Below are 20890 nucleotides of genomic sequence, written 5' to 3' on the forward strand. Positions count from 1 at the left end.
TTAAGTAGTTTCAAAGAAATTTAAAAATATTATTCATTTATTATATAAAGATATTTAAGAAACTATGTAAGATGCAAGAATTCTAAATAGATTACATTTACAGATAAAGACAAGAATTTCTATAATCATTACTAAAATAAATCTTACTCCATCATTTCTGAAATAGCACCTTGTAATTCTGTATTTCCTCCTTCCACCATCATAAAGAGAATTGAAGCATGAACATAAGTATAAACCACCGGAGACCACTCTAATCTCAATATATCAGAGCATTTTGCTGCTTCTTTCCAATCACATTTAAAGCTAATCAAAATATAATAAAGTTTGTCATATAAACAATGTATGTTCACAATTATAAAAGCAAGAAGGTAATTAATTCTGAATAATACTAGTGGCACCATAGCAATTCCCAATAAAAAAGATAATGAAATTTTTTACACTCTTGCTGAACATTAATAGACAGTTGATATGTGCCAATGACCTAGATACCCAAAATGTAATTTTTAGAACAAAATGATAAATACTAACTATTTCAGATAATTTATCATCTATAATTATGTGAATAATAATAAGCATAATTAATTAAAAAATCTCAACTTCTAAAAGCGAGGAATACAAATATTAATAAAAATGATATAATGAAAAAATAATCATTAAAATGCATATTATTAAAAGTAACAACTAAAAGGAGAGTTATTTTAATAGGACATAATTATTTTTCACATCAGTAACTAAGAGTTGATACAAAATCAAAGAAAAACTCAATATATCAGCAAAGCTGTCACTTATGTTTTTGCTTGTCTGCAACTTTGAGATAAAAGACTAAATTAAAACTTTGTTTTTTTCATCTTCCCAATTTTAGGCAAGTAGTACAAATAGCTGATAGTAAAAATATGATTATTTATATAATCATTTGCTTGGGATTTTTCCTTAGTTCATATTATCCTCTAAAATGTAGTGCAATTAAGAATTCTAAATTATATAGATTTAATGTTGCAGTATCAATTTATGCAAAGTAACAGAATTGCTCAAATTTGGAAGAATGGGTTATATATTTAATATTTTAGATTGCATCAAAAGAACAGTAAATAACGATGAGAAATAATAGCAAATCCACGTACATTTATCTCAGGCATAAGAGAAGAAAACAAAAAAAAAACAAAAAAATCTTAAATGACCTAGCAACTAAAATCATTAAAAAAACGATATTTGTTTAATAATTTGCACAAAAGAAAACATTTAAATTATTTGCATACTTATTTAATGTCTTTTTACTTTGTACTTAGACAGTCAAACAAACTGTTAACTTTCGAAAATAAATTATGATTAAAGAGAATAAAATAATAACAGAGTAGTAAGGTCTAAAGTTTAGAAATTCGAAGATTCTGCCAAAAATCTGAAATATCAAATGCATGTGCTCTATGGTGAATGGCCAATTTTATTTGTGACATATGCATGAATGCAATTAAGTTTACCTTAAGTTTAAGTAAAACATTCCTAATTTAACGTAAATAAGACAATTCTAAAAAAAAAAAAAAACATTATGCTTTCTATAAATTTACGCTTACTTATTACACATTGAATTATTATAACAATTTATTTAATTCTTCAAGATTTTAGAAAATAGTTTTAGTTATGGATTCTAGTTCAAAAATTTTTCTGATACTTCTTCTCTTAGAGTTTTACTTAAGCCTTATAAGCAGATGTGTTACCAGTAGAACTGAATTTCTTGAATTCTGTCAATTTTGAAGGTTAGTGTGTCTTCTACTTAGGTACCTTAAAACTGCTGCCCCCCCCAAAAAAAAAGCACTATCTTCCCATGTGAAGTATTACCCTTGTTTACACTATTCTTTTCTTTTAGAATGCTTCACTCTCCTCATAGAGTATCATTCTGGGCAAAAGGCAGAATACATTAATGAAAGAACCAATATATTAATAACTGGACATACTTCTTCCTCTTACCTATAGCTCCCCCCTACACACATAAATTTTTATCTCTCCAAAATGTTTTACCCTCGATGCAGGGTCTAACTCTGAGTGATAAAAGACATTTTGCTTTAAAAAATTGAATTGAAAAATTGTTCTATCAACTATAGTGATGCTAAAAAATTAAAGACTTTTAAAAACCTTGTACCAAAATTAAATACTTTTAAGGGCCCTTATTTTCCAAAATAAAAATTAAGCAGTTAAGGACTTATAAGGACTATGGGAACCCTGTACTAGTAATAAATCATTTGCACAGAAAAAAATTATTACAGATTACGTAATTTATGATAAGTAAGTGATAATAAATACATTGTCCCTTTTAATGAGCATTTATGAAGCATTATTTGACTGATTTAAATTGCTCCTCAGGGTTCCAAACAAGTGACAAAATGTACAACACAGCATATCAGATACAAATAAAAAATGATTTCTTTTAAAATTGATTTGATGGTTTTAAATTTTTTTTGCTGTTTTTCTTTTGTTTTAAACTGTTATCATTAATAAGTACACACAAACAACAATATAGTTAAAGAACATGATTAAATATGGGAGAGAAAAAATGAAATCTAATAAATAATTATGATAAATTGAAATAATTCTAAAAGCCATAAAAATACCTAATCTGGTTAGCAAATTTTATATTTTTGAATTTGAGCCAGAACGTCAAATGAAAGCCTAAGTGCACTGCTTTTGAATGGTGAGTTTCTTATAAATGAATAAACCATAAAGTAAAGCAATAATTCACCAGGCACCTATATAAACACAAAAGACTATTACTAATTTAATTAAAAACTATTATTAATATTACTAAGACTATTATTATATTACTAAGACTATTAAGAATATTACTAAGACTATTATTAAAGACTATATTATTAATATTACTATTTATCACTTCATATGTTGCACAAAAATATTATACGCTATCCTTTTTGATAGAATACACCAGAATTCTCCCTGGCATCACTTAGCAACGTAAAAATTTATCAAAATGAGTAATATTATGTAATAACTGAATCTGATCCTCTACAATCCTGCTTATACTATTTTATGTGTAGATTTCAAAATATAATTTTCTCTCATTATCAAAATTTGTAGTTTGCAAAAATAATTAAAGGCATTCTCTGCGCAAGAGGCTAAGAGACAATCTCTGAGCATAAATTTTTTTTAAAAAAAGCACACTAAAAATTGATAAACAACTCAAAAGCTTTTTTCTATAACGTCAACTGAAATTATGAGGAAATAAACATTTAAATGTGCGAGTATTAAAACGTATTTATTAAAAAAAAATAATTTTAAAACTACTTCAAAAATTTATTAATAAACCAAGCCCGAAAAGAAGATACCTTTAAAAATTTAGCAAGTTGAAAATAATCTTAACAAGCAAATATTTGAAATAGAAATCAAAATTAAACCTATAAACAAATAATTTTACCAGTGTGTAACTACTATTTAAACAGTGAAATAATTCTTTTCAAAAATGGAATATGAATAAAAAGGCAGTGTTTTAAAGGATGGCAGCTTACTTTTACAAAAAGAGGGCATTTATAGGATACAGGGCGGGCAGGCCGCTAGGCTTAGGGAGAACAGTAGATACACATTTCGATATTGTGCCATTCAAAATTATTAAAATGTTGAACTGGATAACAATTCTGAAATAAAGTTTATTTGGTTTAAAGTTTTAGAAGCTACTGCAGTATCACTTTTGATAACTTTCATAGTAAATAATGAAAACTCAATAATTGTATTTTTATAGTAGTTTTACTAATATAAACTAAATAATAAGTAGGATACTCAGTTATTACCACCCTGAATATACATTATTAAAATCTTTGTCAAAAATGATTTTAAAAAGAATGATGCATATTAGGGTGTCGTCAATTAATATTTAAAAGAAGAAACAAAAAGGATATCAGGATATGATGATCACCATTTAAGACAATTGGATTTAAAATTATGGGGCAAAAACATTCTGATATTTTTGTTTCACTTTCTCTGATTTTTCTTTGATAATCAAACAGGTTATATATTTTTAATATATCTTTACCTGTCAATGATTAGATAATTTCAATAGAATTTTTTCCTTTTTATGTAGTTTAAATAATTTAAATTTTTTTTGTTGTTGCCATTAAAAATTTGAATATTAATTTTATTGCCTTAAATTGCAATTTTTTTTCTCACTTCTGACAAGGATTCAAAAATTACATATTAAGATCAGCGATCTCTCTGTATTGTCAATATATTATACGCATAGATAATAATTGATAAAGAAAACAATAGTTAATACACTTCGTCATTAGTGAATAAATTTAAGAATATTTAAATTGCATTAAGCAAATAATTACTTAGCCCACATCGTAAGAGTTTCAGAATGTTTTCTAGCAATCTAAAAAAAGAAGTAAATATTAAAAAGTTTGAACCCTAATGAGTAACAACATGATCAATATACAAAAGCAATATTCAATACATTTCATACGTAATTGTACACAGTCAATATACATACATAATCAATATAGGGTAAACCAACCAGTGAAGGAACACTACCCAGTGAATGAACATTTCATATATATTGATTAAAAATAAGAATTTGAAAGTTTTTCTTTAGACTGATTGGTAACAGTAGCTTACTGCCAAACAATAGGAAGTCATCTAGCAATGTTTTGGATTACCTGGTCAAATAGACTTCTCTGGAAAAAAATTTTAATTTGTTATTATCTCTGCAACACCTTGTTTCGTTGAAAAAATTATAAGGTCAGTGTTTGTATTTATATGTCTGAAGTGGAATTAATTGCATGTAATAGTCTTATTTTTCTCACTGTGAAAAAGAGAATTCAAAATATAGTTATCGAAGTTACACTTTATTTTTTTAAAAGCACTATAGCATAATCAAGTACTGAGATCAGGGGGTGTTTATTCACTGGATCACCAAAAGATGAAAAACCAGTGAAGGAACAAGTGTTCCTTTACTGGGTTTTTTCCCAGTTAATGAAAATAAAAGAAATTTTTTAGTTTTCTTGTACTTTTAATCATATTATACATCAAAATTCTGTTTAAAAGACAAAAAACAACTTCTAACCAGTGAAGAAACAGGCATGCTCCTTCACTGGGAATACTTCCAGTGAATGAACAGTAATGTGTGAAATATGATTTTACATGAGTCTAGGATAAGTAATTCTGCTATATAGAGGACAACCGAAATTTTGTTAAAAATTGTATGAATAATTCCTGAAATAATTTCAGTTCAAAATGCTAATTTAATAGCTTAGTTTATGAAAAATTATAATTTATATTTATTAATGGGGTGTGTAGTTACATCAAATGTTAAGCAACTTAATAAACTATGTTTATAAATCGAAAACTAATTAAATAAAATCATAAAAATTTGAATAGAATATTTTTTCGCTGGCTTTTGCGCCAAGAACTCCTAATAAGCTATCATTATAGGATAGCAACGTGATTATATAATTTATAAAAACTACTTTACTATGTAAGAATTTAGAAGCAAGCTCCTCAACAAAAAACAGAGTTAAACAGAAACGATACTCAATTTCTTCAGAAGCTTGAGAGGGAAATCCCTCAAGATATATTTGAAAATTTTTAACGCAGTGTTGACTGAAGAGTCTAATATCGAAAATGTCCAAGAGCCTGTACTTTTTTCAATATGGAAGAAGTACGCATTAAAAAAAGACCACTTGGTTAAGTCAAACTTAGGAACTGAAGCTAGTATTGATAATGAATGCATAGATATCGAATTTGAAATGAGTCCTCATGCTGATCCTTTCTTAGTTGAAAAAAGAAATGATTCTATAAGTAAAATCAGTACTTCTAAAGATCCTCTAGATATAAGTCAACAAGTGATGGATTTTCCTTAAACTTCAAGACACCTTTTCCCCGTCTATTTTCGAAAAAGGCATTCTAGAAATGTTGCTGAAAAATCAGAAGAAGTTTGGAAGAACCATTTACATTGGCCAAATATTGATGATAAAAAGAAAGGTCAAATAAGAAGAAAAACGAATAAATTACCTTTTGCACTAACTTCAGAGAAATGGCAAAAATTTCAAGAGGCTGAAAGATCTAAAAAAAGTTAAAACAAGAGAATATGGAGGAAAAAATACTTAAAAAAGAAAAAAAGCTTCAAGAAATAAGAGGAAAAAGAGTAAACAAAAAGGTGATAAAATAATAATGATAATAAGCAGCGTCGGATGACACAATGATTTAGATTTGACTGTCAAATTATAAGAATGATTTTTTTTATATTTATTTTGTATTTAACATCACTTTAATTTCTAGTTCATGATTACAGAAAAAAGTTAGAATTTTACAAGTACTTGTATGTTATAATTTCACAAATAGTCTTGTTTTTATATATTTGTAAGGCTAATAAATTCATAAGGAGCATTAAAAAATAACCAAAATTAAGTGTTCCTTTACTGGGCAATTTTGTGTTCCTTCACTGGTAAGAGCTGTTCCCTCACTTGGTCTTCTTACTACTTGTTATTTGAACCACCAAAACTTTAAAACAATATTATGTAAGTTCTCTAAAATTTTTTTACATAATTTGCAATTAGTAACAAATATGTTAAAATACTGTCATTTAACTAAAATTACGAATTTTGAAATTAATATGATTTTTTAAAAGGCAAGCGAAGCTTAAGTGTTCCTTCACTGGTTAGTTTACCCTACAACACATTTTAAATATTAAATAAAATTACAAATTTGCATATAATAAATTTAAAAATAATTCACACTTTAACTTAAAGAATAATAAGTTTAAAACAAATAAAGACTATATACCGTTGAATGATAATCAGCTTAAATTCAAATTTTTGTATCTATACTATAAGTTTAAAAAAAAATAAAGGAAAAAAAACAACTCTATACAGTTGAATGTAAATTAGCTAAAATTCAAATTTTTGCACCTATACTAAAATATTTTACAAGTAGCAAAACTACCATAGTCCCAACTTTTTTTTTCGTAGTTTGTACAGTGAGTAGTGCAATACAAAAAAATTAAATTGTAGTGATTCCTGACAACTACTTTTAACGTAAGTTTAGTAAAGAAATAAGGATACTTTAATTTTTCTTTAATACTTTAACAATATAAGAAATAATAAGTTTAAAAAATTAAAGACTATATACAGTTGAACGTAAATAAGCTAAAATTCAAATTTTTACACCTATACTAAACCACTTTACAAGTAGCAAAACTACTGTAGTCCCTACTTTTTTCCATAGTTTGTATAGCGAGTAGTGCAATAGAAAATGAAGTAAATTGCAGCGATTCTCAACAACCACTTTTAACGTTAGTTCAGTAAAGAATTAAGGCTTAAATGCAACTAATTTATCGTATCAGATTGGTACAAAGGTTTGCCTGTCTGTCAATGGATGCAAAGAAAATTCTCCTAAAGTGAAGCGTTAATAAAAATTTCCTTTGATACTCTAGAGCAGTGTTCCCCGACCCCCAGTTTGCGGAACGGTACCGGTCCGTGGATCAAATGGTACTGCGCCGACCATTTCATTGAAACTGAATTTATACCCCAAATTAAAAATATCTGTGTTCCATTAAAATTTTATTTATTTAAAAAAAAGGGGCCGCGAAGGTAGTGACATAAATTTTTGTAATGTATCATTGTCTCCGATTACCTCCAGATGGAACCGTCTCATTGCAAAGAAACAAACTTAGGGTTCTCATTGATTAAACGTTCTAGTAAGTTAAAATGCTAAATCACTTTAGATTTATTTTTTAGTGTAACTGTATTTTGTTTTGAAGACATGTTTAAATACAATTAAATTAAAATTAATATGATGTAAATTAATATATGTAATTAAAATATTATATATTAAAATTAATATATGTAATTAAAAATGATCTAAAATATAAACAATCAACGCCCCTCCCCCCCCCCCTGTGGGCCATGGTAAAATTATCAAATGTTGACAGGTCCGCGGTGATAAAAAGGTTGGGGAACACTGCTCCAGAGCAGCAAATTTTCTTTTTATAATCTAGTCATTATATATAATGACTAATATTTCAACTAGCCATTAAGAATGGTAGCTAATTTATCACTTTGGCTTGATATACACTCATGGAAAACTAAGAGAATATTTGATGTTATTTCAACGAGAGGAAACATATGTGCTCTGTACTTCTATTTCTTAGAGGAAATAAAAGACAAGTAAATGCTTAAAAAAAATCGCTAATATTTTATAGATTTTTCAAATTGAATATTTGCTGTCAAGAAAGACATAAAAAAATTAAAGAATGGGAAAAAGAACAAATGAGTAAAAAATGTTTTGTATGAAACTGGCTCATATAAAATAATTTCTCATGCTAAAATAAGTCAATTTTTTGTTCAAAATAATTTTAAACACAGGTGTTATCTAAGTTCTCCAACAAAGCTTGTCTCCTAAAAGTAGTCACTCCATTTCAAAAGTGGTTAATAGTCACTACTGAAGTCATCTTTCTGATAAACGTTTTTATCAGTAAAAGAATAAAGTTTTAAACTCCAAAATTAATATATTCGTCAAAAACTTGAATTTTATACAATGATATTAAAAATATGGAATAAATCCCTGCACAGGTAATCAAGAAACTGAAAACAAATTCCTTATTTTTTTTTGCTAGCAAGATTCTCGCAATTTTATGAATTGAGAGATTTTATAATTTTTATTAGAAACTGATTTAGAGATGTTTTATAAAGGAGTCTCTCATAGATTTCTCCCATTTGCTTGTTTGCTTTGTAAAAATAAAGACGAAAAATAAACTGCAGATGCTAATAAATTTTTCTCATCAACACATAAAAGATTATATACATTGAAAAAATTTACACATTCCTTTTTTTATACACTTTACAAGCCGTTAGAACATAAAAAAATTAAAAAATGTGAGATCGTGGCAATAACTGAAAGAAGATAGATAATATCGTGAATATGGATGCATCAAAAAGGGGCTAATTAAATTTACGTTTTGAGATTCAGGCATTGTAATAAATAATATGGTATTAAAAATATCATGATTTTAGAAAATATATACGGAAATCAATAATGATATCAGTGGAAAAATTTATTGAGAAAACGATAGATTAATGTATCAAAAAGTGAATACTTAGGCTTGAGATTTGAATATCCTGTATTATAATATTATCAGAATTTTCAAAAATCAATCAACAGCAATAACTGCCAAAAAAGCCTTATCGAAACGCCACATGGATTTTATGTAAATTGAGCGGGTCAAAAAGTAATTATCCAATGTTGTGCATTGCAATTATATGACTCTAATGTTGTGCATCGTAATTATATCGAAATTTTAAAAACCAAGAGAAAATTAATTAAATTGACTGTAAAAGTAAGAAAAAAAAAGATTGTAACACAGCTTTACGATGGAGTCAAGAGTGTTAAAAAGTGATTTCTCCAACAAATCTGCATAAAAAGATGTAACAATATGCTTAGTTTTCCTTATGGATTTGAATTTAATTTTTTTTTGTTACTTCTTTTCTTAGGGCTTTACTTCTATTTCTATAAACATAAGCACTACCAATAGAACTGAATTTCTGGAACTCTGTCGATTTCGAAGGTCAGTGTGGGTCTTCTACTTAAATACCTTAAAACTACCACCCTTGACCAATACCATTCTTTACTTTTAGAATGCTCCACTCATTTCATGGGGTAACATTCTAAACAAAAGGAAGAAAATATTAATGAAAGAGTCAATATATTAATGAAGGAAGGACATGATTTCTTCCCCTCGCCCTCTCTTGCACGTCCCTTCATGTATGCTCAAACCTCGATACACGGTCTCATTTTAGGTGATACAAAAACGATATTTTGTTTTAAATATTTTGACAAGACTGAAAAATTATTCCTTTTAACTTAAGGATACTAAAAATTAAGGACTTTTAAAAACCTTGAACCAAAACTAAGTACTTTTAAAGACTGTGGAAAACCTTTTTAACTATTAAAAATTGTACTTTGGTTTAATACTTCTTAATCAAAACAAACTGTTCTTAATTAAAGAAATGTTTTAATAATTTTGAATGTAAACTAACACTAATTATTATTTTTTTAACAAAGTTATTTCTGGACGATCCTTCAGTTAACCATTTTCAAATATTGTTACAAACTCCTTGATTCTTCTGCTTTTGAACATTAAAAATAGAAAATATGAAGAAAAACAAATTTGAGCCAAATTATTTTTATTTAAATGTAATATTTCATTATGAGGATTCCATACTGCTGAAGAAAATGTTCATTGCAAATTATTTTTCTCCTTCAGTAATTATTTAAAATTTAAGCGAATAAAAAGTTCAAGCAAACCTAAAGTTTGCATTTCATTATGAGGATGCCATACCGAATGCTCAAAATATTACAATGCAAACAAATTATTAGAAGAAAACTGCTCCGTTGTATAATCTTAAGTTATCATCTCGTAACTAATTTTAATTGTATATTTCAAATTTTTCTGCTCAGTAATTGAATATTTAAGGCTTACTCTATGTTTGTCTGAACTCACTTTTTCTACACTTTATGTAATGTAGGAGAAAGAGAATTTCTGCACTTCTGATTTCTTGTGTGCATCGCCGTGCCATTGCTAGCTTGAGCAATTAGCTTTAGGACAGATTTCATTGGATTTTTATGAAACAGTTGAGGTTTCAGAGTACCAAATTGTTTGTACCTGTACTCTAGGCCAGGAGGTTGGCCAATAGGCTCAGGAGGTGCGACAAACACAGTTCTATCGCTCACCTGAGATTTGTCAATTTCTAAAAACTTCACGTCACTAGCAAAGGAGTCTATTTTCTCTGTACATTCATCAAAGAATGCTAAGCTTGCATACTTGTCAGAAACAAAAGAATGTTCCTCAATAAATCGAATTAACATTTGAGTCGTTATTACCATGGAAAAAAATCTGTCATAAACTTTGTTCGACTTCTTAAAAAACCTAAATGACAGGAACCATCAGACTTAATATAAGTAGTCGAACTTACATATCGGGACCCAGTTTCAAATATAACAATTAAGTAAAAGATCCTTTTTTCTCCTCTCTCACTGATCCACAGAATTAAAAAAAAAATTAAAAAAATGAAGACATTCATTTAGCATAAATTTTCATGGTACCCACTTTTACACTGTGGTGTTTTCAGAGAGTAAAGTAAGATAAAAAAGGCAAGTTAAAAGTAAGAATTCAGGCCAATTATTAGAAAACTACACTCCTCTTTGTAAAAAATCAACCCTTCAAATTTTTGAGCCATTTCAAACTCCCTGTTAAATGACATTAAGGGGTTTTATATTAAATCAGATGTTAAATATGATTTAATTCTGAAACTGATTAGCTGCTATACTACTAATCCTTCAACTGATTCTCTTTATATTTACATTAAGTAACATATGAGAAAACCTGCATTCCTTGCATGAAAGTAAAGGGGGTGTCAGCAGTTAATTGGTTAAAAAAAATACTGCAACATTTTAAAATTTAAAAAAAATATTCAAAAAATTAAAAAAAAAGCAACAAAAAAAAAAGAACATTTAATTGACTGTAGAGTTTGACGATAAGGGAGCCTTAAATGGCTTTATATTACCAAAGGTAAATGACATAACAAACTCAAAATAAGTGCTGATTCAGTATTGCAAATAATGTCTGGCAAAGATAAAAAAATGTAAGAAAACTACAAAAAAAATTACTAAGTTAACTTCTATTCAAGAAATCTGTTTTATCTGAAGAAATGAGAAAGAGAAAAAAGAAGTTCAAAAGCATTATTATTTACGGAATAACAAAATCTGTGATATTTAGTTAAAATATTGATGTCCTCTTAATTAATCACAAAAATATGTACAGAAAATATTTTCCTGATTGAATCAAAAAAGTGAACAACAAATTCATGTTATTAGAACATTAATGTATATAGGTGTAAAAATTAAGAAGATTTAGTCACTAGTCCAAAGGACTAATAACTAAAACAACAGAAATAATACCAAAACAATTAACATTGATTGCTAGTTTAAAAACACTAACTATTTATTTTATAGTGGTCCAAGTCATATTTAAGTCACCACTAATTTTGTGCCCTATACATATCTATATACATAAATTGAAATCTGTTAAAGAAGTTCTCTTTTAAAAAGCTTTACATTACCATTTAGACTTCTATTTCCACAATGCTAAATTAATACTTTCAAAAACTTTTGTTTTCAACTGTTAAGAAGATTGCAATTTTCTTTTCAAAGCAAGGAAAATCAATCAAAGAAAATAGACTTAAGTTTCTAGAAATGAAATTCAGCATGGCAAAAATCTAAGGATTCTGGGAGAAAAAGTTTTAGGTGGTCTTAAGTGTGTGGTCACTTTTTTCATTGACCTTCACACTTAATTCAGGAAAACATGTGTTATGAAAAGTGTAGAGAGAATAAGCCATCAGAATAGTTCGTCAAGTAAGCGGGGGTATCGTATGAGCAGAACGTGAAGAAATAAGTAGAAAGGAAATGTTACAGAAATTCTTAGTTCATTTGATGTTATAAAAGGTTTAGAAAGATATTAAAAAATTGGACAGTTTTCCACAATATATTGCTTAGGAAAAGAAGAAACAATAAATTCTACTTGATTTCCTTTAGAAGAGACACTTAAGTACATATTTCCTTCATGGATGTTTAAGTCTGTAATATGTACATTAAATTTTATTAACGCAATATGGGTAAGATATTATAACTTTGGTCTACTCATTTAAAAGCTGTTCCTTTCCCATGAAAAACTCGTTTAACAGGTTTTATTGTTATAAAGATAAAAAGCAACTAACAGACTCATTTTAGCTGTAATGTTAAAAAAGACTAGAACTACATAAGCATAATATGTGTCAAATTATTATTAGAAAAAAATTCCTATGCACATTACATATTTTAAATGAAAATTACATGCAGTTGCATAAATACAAAACAAAAAGGAATAACAGGAAAAATGTAAATTTAAAGCTCAATTAGCAAACTCTAAAGTTTACTTGTTCTTCAGGAGGTGTTGATGTTGTTGTTTTGCAGCTTCAATTTCTACACAAAGTCAAATATAGCACAAAAAGTAAAGGAACAAAAGAAAAGAGGAAAGAAAGAATTGCGCTAACACAAATTATAAAGAAAATATACATGTAGATCAGAAATGACTGAAGGTTGAAAATTTATATTCAGCACATAGTTTAAAAATTAGCAAGTTGTTTAAAGTAATAATTATCCCTTAAAAGAAAGATAAAAAGCACTATAAGATTATATTAAGTGATGATGAACTTAAAATTTTTGGATGAATCCTATACTTTTCAAAATATTTTATTTTATACTTCTTATTTTATAGTTTTTTAGCTAATTAGCAATCTTCAAATCCCCATAGTGCAGGACATGACATAAACTGCTTGGTTTCTGCAAAAACCACCAAACAATGACAATTCTATTTTGAGAAAGAGAGATAGGCCGAAAGGAATACTTTCTCAAGTTTTAAAGCATGTTGTCACACTTTTTTATTCTTTCCTTTCATTTTGGTTTAAATAAATTTCTGAATTCTGCAAATTTAATTTTGCTTTAACTAGAATAGAAACATCTTTATTCTTCACAATTATATCCTAATTTTGCTATAACAAGAAAAAAGGACATTTTTGAAAAAAGCAAACAAAATGAATAAAGCCTAGATGAATTTGATTGAAATTTTTTTTATGTATTATTCCTTTATTTTTAAAGGCGAAAAGTTATTAATTTTAAGAGAAAGTTTTTTTTATATATATAATTTATAAAAAAATACATTTAAAGTAAGAGAGGTTTATTTAATTCTAAAAAAGTTTTCTTTGAATATTATCACAGGCTTAGTTAGCTTCAAAAATTAGAATGATTGTTAAATATATAAGTCAGCAATATTTTTTTTTAAAAAAATTTGCATATTTTTGCTTTAAGAAAAATACTTGTGAAGCATTTTACCAAACCTCAGTATTTTTCACCAAAAAACACATTAAAATAAAATAAAGAAATTTCAGCAACAGCACTGAAAAAAAAAAGTCCTATCTTGATGAAATCAAAGTAGACCTGATACATGCATAAACACATTTTTGCCCTTTTGATATGAAAATATACAGTAAACACACTAATATTTCTAAATTTAAACTGACAAAACTCACTTTTTAAAAATAAAATATTTCAATGGAAAGAACTATTCATTACTATTGCATGTCCTGGTGCATAAGTAAACTTTTCAAATTCCAAAAATCAGGAGGTTCGACTTATACATTGGTACAGTTCATTCAACAGGAGTTGACACTTGGCTCCGCCTCCATCACGCGGTTTTCCAACGATACTATTTTGCTATTTTTTGGGAAAAGGATGTTAACAAACCTGAAGAAGGTTGCTATTTGGTAATGTTATGACAAAAATATTTATTTTGCAATCTTTATGTGTATTTAACATTAAATATTTCATAAATTTGATGATATTTCTCGCTTTTGAGTGAAAAGATAGTCCCTTTTGAGACATTTTGCTGGGAAAACAGCAGTTTTTCAATTAGCCTGAGTAATGAAAGGTATAATAGTAGATGATAAAGAGAAGTAAGCAAGTGAAAAAGAATTCACTGTTTGCGTTTGGCGCACATTAAGGGTTATCTCCTTTTTAACAGCGAAAATGTTTCTCCTATCCTGCGCTAAAATTAACTCTGCGCCCGAGTAGGTGGAGCCAAGTGACAACTCTTGGTGAACCAATTATAGTAAAGTTGGGCATTCGTTGAATGTGATATATTCATGCATTATAAACTAAAGATATGTATGAATAACTCAGTATCAATTTACTCCCTTCAAAAACTATTTTTACTATGTTATATAGAATTAATTCTGAATTATCTCTCATATTTTCCTTACAAATATTGGTTTTTTTAAAAACAATTCCTTAAAATACGTTCTGAAAAATTGAGATTAAGAAAAGTTATACATTTTAAAAAATATAACACAATGGAAACTTTTAAGACATACCATAAAGCTACAAATTTAAAGATTTCAGATCATCTGTCAGATTCAGTACAATTAACAGTGTCTTTATTCGGATCTCACATTTAAAACTTCATCTGCTGAGTCTTACAGAAAATAATTTTAATCCCCATGCAAAAAATTTGTATTTCCACACTTTTAAAAAGACTTTACAATAACAATTGAATTTATATTTTGGAGATGGTCTCAGACATCATCTTTACTTAAGGGTAAATGTATCATATTCAGAGAAATTTAAAAATTTTATTTATTTATATTTTAATTTTAAAAATTTTCCTATTTGGTTTACATATGGTTGACTTATACACCCGACATACCAGAAATTTGATATGTTGTAATCAAAAATTGGGTTGACTTTAATCACAGGATATACAATAATTCATCTATTTAAGATTATTCATAATAAACAGTAGAGTAAACTGAATTAAAAAAAAAAAAAACAAAAAAAAACAATAGAAGTCATAATATTTTTATCCAGTAAACCTGTTTTAAAAGAATAGAAACAGACAATATAATTTTAAATTAAAACACTTACAAATTTTTTTTATTTACACAGGGTATTTGCGACATTTTAGATTTTGAATTCATGGCTTTCCGTGACAAATTCCAAGAATTTTTCATGACTTAAGAAAATTACTATTTTCTCTGAAAAAAAAAAAAAAAAAAAAAAAAAAAAACAATAAATTTAAAAAAGCATTATAATAACATTAATTGAAATGATAAATAAAATCAAAACTGTTATACTTTGCATCTTCGTATTTATAGATTTTAAATTTAAAAAAACAGAGTAATGAAAGAGTTAAAGCAATAAAATAGCTGAAAAATACAGAAATGCAAATAATTTTTTTCTTTTTTTCTGCAGAATTATATTCTATAGATACTTTTATTGTTTATCCGAAATGAAATAAATACTTCTGATTTTTCTGTTCTCATTTCAGAATAAAAACAATTTGCCAATGACTGGCTTGCTTCAGCTGGAATTTTAAATTGATAAAATAAAAAATTCTGAAATCACAGAAGCTTAAAAGATAATTCGCTCTATGAATGATGTTTTTTCTTTCATTTTTTGAAAGATTATTTAAGATTAATTTTTTAAATAACTTTAAGTAAGCAAAATAATATTAAAAAACTCTTAAAAATTAAATGGTAATGTCCTGAAATGATGAATATTTATCAACTAAAATTAAGAAATGAAAAAGAAGAAAGGTAGTTTATTTCAAGTCGCATTGAAAGAAAAATTAAAGGAACATTAAAATGAATATTAGAGGCATAAATTAAAACTTTAGCATTTAATTACACACACTAAACTACGAAATAAATAGATTTAAACAATATTTTAAATTTTTTTAAAAAAAAGTTGAGTTAAGAGTAGAGCTTCAAAAATTGGCCATACTGCATCAAATGTAAACAATATTATCTGCTTCAGATAAACTGATAAAAGGTTGCTATTAACTAAGTCCAGAGCGAAGAAAAAAAAAAAAAGGGAACTCGGGTACATTAGAGACAACCTGTAAGAGGATAACCAAAACTTATGAGAACAAATTTGCGAGTGGATTTTAAATAATAACAGGGTGGCCACTCAAATTAGACTTCAAATTTCCCTGATTTTTCCAGGTTATCCAGATAAAAATCATAAAATTTCCAGGTTTTTGTTTCTTTTTTCTTATAAAATATAGGATGTGTACAAGAAAAGTGTCTATATTATAAAATATTTTATTCAAAATGCTATTTTTTTTAACATATCTTGAAAAAAAAACTTTTTTTGGCAAGATTTTTTATTTATTTTTTAATGTTTTGGTACAAAATTTTGACTCAAAAATCATATATTGGCTAACAAAAGAGTAAAATTAAATATTAATATATAGTTGGTTCTTTATAAAATCTATTATTATTCAATTATAACCAACTAATTTTTGGAGAATTTTATAAAGTTAAAAATACAAAAACATTTTGTCAAAATAGAAAATAAAATTACTTCCAAAGCATCGGAACAAACTTGAGCCATAAATGGATTCAGCCCAAGGACAGAATTTAAAAACAGAAGCTAATATCATAATCCCTTTTTCCACCTCCACCAGAATCTTTCCTAAATTGCACAGTCCCACAGCGATCAAAGATTTCTACATTCGTTTAGCAACTGTGGGAGCATTTTATGTTACATTCTAGTTTAACAGAGCTGTAATGGAGCAAATTTTGATGTAAGCAAAGTATTTCTAAGTTGATGATATTTCAACTGTTTGGTGATACATTTCTGTTTAAAAAAGTGGGTATAATGGATGAAATAATTTAAATTAAAAAAATTAGTAAATAATTTAAATTAGCGAAATTAAAAAAATTATCAAATAAAAAAATATTCCAGCTTTTCTTTAAAATTCCCTGATTTTTCCAGGCTTTTATCCAAATTTCCCTGATATTTCCAGGTTTTTTCCAGTATAAAAAAATTCCCTGATAATTCCAGGTTTTCCAGGTGGGTGGCTACCCTGAATAAGCTAATTTAGAGTAAATTAGAAAGAAAAGAGTAATATATTTACCTAAAATGAGTAATTCGATTTTCAAGAAGTATTCGTAATTGTACCTCAATATTGGCAAAAATATCACTTTTCAACAGTCACAGTTCCAATACCGTCTGGCCTTAGGTAGAAAGTAATTTTTAGTTTTTTAGTATATTATTTTCATAAAACACATATAATATTACAATAAAATTAACATACTAAATTATTTATAATATACATAAACTTGTTCTCAGCATTGATACAATCTTTATAGTAAGCTATGAAGTTTATTTAAAAATGTTTTTAACTTACACTTTACACATTAACTTTGCATTTCAATCAAAAAAAATAATTAAAAAAAATATTGTTTCTTATAAATTTTCATCAAGCATCATTCATATAAAGTAAATGAAACATAAAAAAATTGGATAATTAGAAATGATTAAAACAAGAATACAGTTTGAATAAATAAAAGTATTAGATCTTTAATATCTAATTTATGCATTCATGTTACACTGCTTCATACAATTTAAGCCTTTTAAAATAATTTAGGTATGTTTTGACATTATTTTAGACACTGAACAAACCATCCAAATGTAATGCATAAGTAGAAAAATTGACTTTTATAATATAAGAATGTTTTTCATTTTTATGTAAAGTTTTGAATGATAATGCAAATTTTAAATAAATTGAAAATTGCACTAATATGAATGTAAATTATTTATCTTTCTTGAGATGATTTTCTATTTTTACCACCGATTTCTAAATCAGTTTTCAATATTCAATAAATAAGAACAATAAAACTTGGTAGCAGAAAAGAAGTTTAATTAGTTGAACCACTTTTCAAAGGAACTTAGTTAAACTTATTACAAAAAATTCGCCTTACTGTAAGTTACAATGCAATTGTTTTCTACCACTAACTTATAACTTATTTAAAACATTTTATTTTACAAAAATCTCAGTAACTTTAAAAGCCATAATCCTTGAAAAAATTAATATGAAAGTTGCGGATATTTCAGCTCATTATTTGTTTTTAGCTAAATATAATCCATGAAATGACTTTATTTAGCTTAAAAATAATTTTGTATTTGTGGAAAAAAAATTCACTTTAGACTAAATTAACATTTAATTTTTTTATTACTGAATTTTTAAAAAAAAGTTATTACAAAAGTGGTTAAAAAAACATAGCAGGATCTTCAACAACTTATTATATGCTACTATTCTAATAAACCAATATTTTGTCCACATTTTTTAAATACTCTAAGCAAATCCATGCTTTAATATCAAACAAATATAATATCATTTAAGTTAATTTAATTATGTAAAAATTATCATAAGATTAAGAAAATAAATAATCCTTGTAAGCACACACCTCACGGCAAACGTAAGCTGGCATTTTTGGAATGTTAACGGCAAAAGGCATGGGGTCCGTTACCATTGGTTTTGAGGCATTATCGGACGCGGCGGTATAACTCGTCACTTATATAGGCCCGGAAAATAAAAGTGCTGTTTGGCCGTTTGCACTTAATTGGTTACAGGACCTTCATATGTATACCATAAATTAATTGTAAGGTTACAATGAATTATTTTATTAATAATGAATAAGCGTAGTGTTGGTAAAAAAATTGGTCAATTAACTCGAAAAGACGAAGAAAGAAAATAAAAAAATAAGCGAAGAATAAAATATAAAGCATATTTTATCGATTTTCCTTTTCTCCTATCTTTTAGCATGAAGAGGCGGCGACATAATTCGTTACTTATACAGGCCCGAAAACTAAAAGTGTCATTTGGCCTTCTACTATTAATTGGTTACAAGACCTTCATTGTATGCCATTACTAATTTCAAGTAACAATGAATAGATTGATTAATAATGAGAAAGTGTTGAGTTGGTATAAAAAATTTCTATTAACTCGAAAATTTGAAAAAAGATCGAATAAAATTCATAAAATATTTAGCATATTACGATTTAAAAAATGCACTTTCGTTATTCTTTAAAATTTACATAAAACATTAAAAAGTTAGTATTTTATTAATTTGCTATAACCTAAATATGAATTCTGGAATTGCTTATTAAATATTTTTAAAAAGTAATTCGATTTGAAATTAAATATTTTAAAATTTTTAAATAAATATTTATACGAATTTTTTATTCTAAAAAGCATTTCTCGAAGTATAATATTTAAATTCGTTTATATTCTTAGTTTTGAAGTAAATATTTTTGATGAAATTTAATACTATTTCCCTTAAAAATAAAATTATTATAACTTATTACTAGAACAATTCTAAAATTTATTGAAAAATGTTTCTATTTTAATTGCTTATTATAAAATATTTAATTTGTTGTATTAGGCACATATTTTAAAATAAAGACTTTTCTTTTATTAGATAAAATATATATTTATTTTTAATGTTACATGATTCCTAAAAATTTATTATTTTAATAATAGATGGTAAAAACATGTAGTTAAAAAAATTTCATATAATAGCAGGAAAAAGCTAAAGGTCCGTTCTTGTTTGTATTACGGCATTTTAGGAAGAAGCCTGAAATGAGCTACTATAACTATTTATAACTATATACATATATATATAATTACCTTTCTTTAAGCCTTCTTTAAAAGTAAAATTAATACGCAATTCAGAAATGATGAAGACATTCAGAAATAATTAATATATTTATAGATAAAAAGAAAAAGTACTTTAAATTGCTGAAATCCTCCTTTTAATCATACATTTTTTTAGTTCAAAGTAACGATTTTTTATGAAATATACTTTTTTATTTTATTAATTTGCAAACTTTAATTACAATTTAAGTATTATGTTATAATAAATGTTAAAATAGGACATTTTTAATTTATATAAATTGTTTTAATCTATTTAGATGTTCAATATTTAATGTTTATTTTAACTTAAAATCTCAGTTTAATTACTTACTTTTTAAAAACAGGATTCAAAAAGGGTTTTAAGAGTTTTGCATAAATAGTGGTTAAATTTTTTGAATTTTTAGAACAAAACTCTAGTATAATAAACTCAATAATATTTTTTTCAAAAAATTTTGGGGCAATATTTGAAAATAGTAATTGCTAAAGAAATTCTGTTTTTAAAAATTCGTTTTTAAACAATACAAAAATATTTGAAATTTTTATTAATTGAATTTCAAAATATTGGACAATTTACAATAAAATGATTCACTGATAAAATTATTTTATTTTAAATTTTAGTACAGAATATAAATGAAAATCAAAATTATACTTTAAAAATGCTCAACATATTTATTTTTCATTTACATAGCAAAAATATTTTTTCATGTAGCATCATATTTATATTTAAAATAGTTCAAAAAAAACTTAAATAAAATCTTTCAAATGTCATATAGAGAGGGAGCTGCTTATTATTTTATTATATTAATCAAAATTATACTTTCAAAA

General features: G+C 26.3%; 1 pseudogene across 1 annotated transcript in view; it reads right to left on the bottom strand.

Annotated features, from left to right (window-relative positions):
- Positions 1-20890, bottom strand: part of LOC147816802 (ras-related protein Rab-34-like) — a 78614-nt pseudogene that overhangs the window by 32252 nt on the left and 25472 nt on the right. The window contains exons 7-11 of the transcript XR_015429145.1: positions 17504-17603; positions 15508-15617; positions 4332-4372; positions 2604-2738; positions 148-303 (exon numbers count right to left, since the gene is read on the bottom strand). The product of XR_015429145.1 is annotated as a ras-related protein Rab-34-like (transcript). The remainder of the gene's footprint in view (positions 1-147; positions 304-2603; positions 2739-4331; positions 4373-15507; positions 15618-17503; positions 17604-20890) is intronic.

This window comes from Parasteatoda tepidariorum, chromosome 1 (assembly GCF_982258835.1).
Source record: "Parasteatoda tepidariorum strain Cologne lab strain chromosome 1, Ptep-v5.0, whole genome shotgun sequence".
NCBI lineage: Eukaryota > Metazoa > Arthropoda > Arachnida > Araneae > Theridiidae > Parasteatoda > Parasteatoda tepidariorum.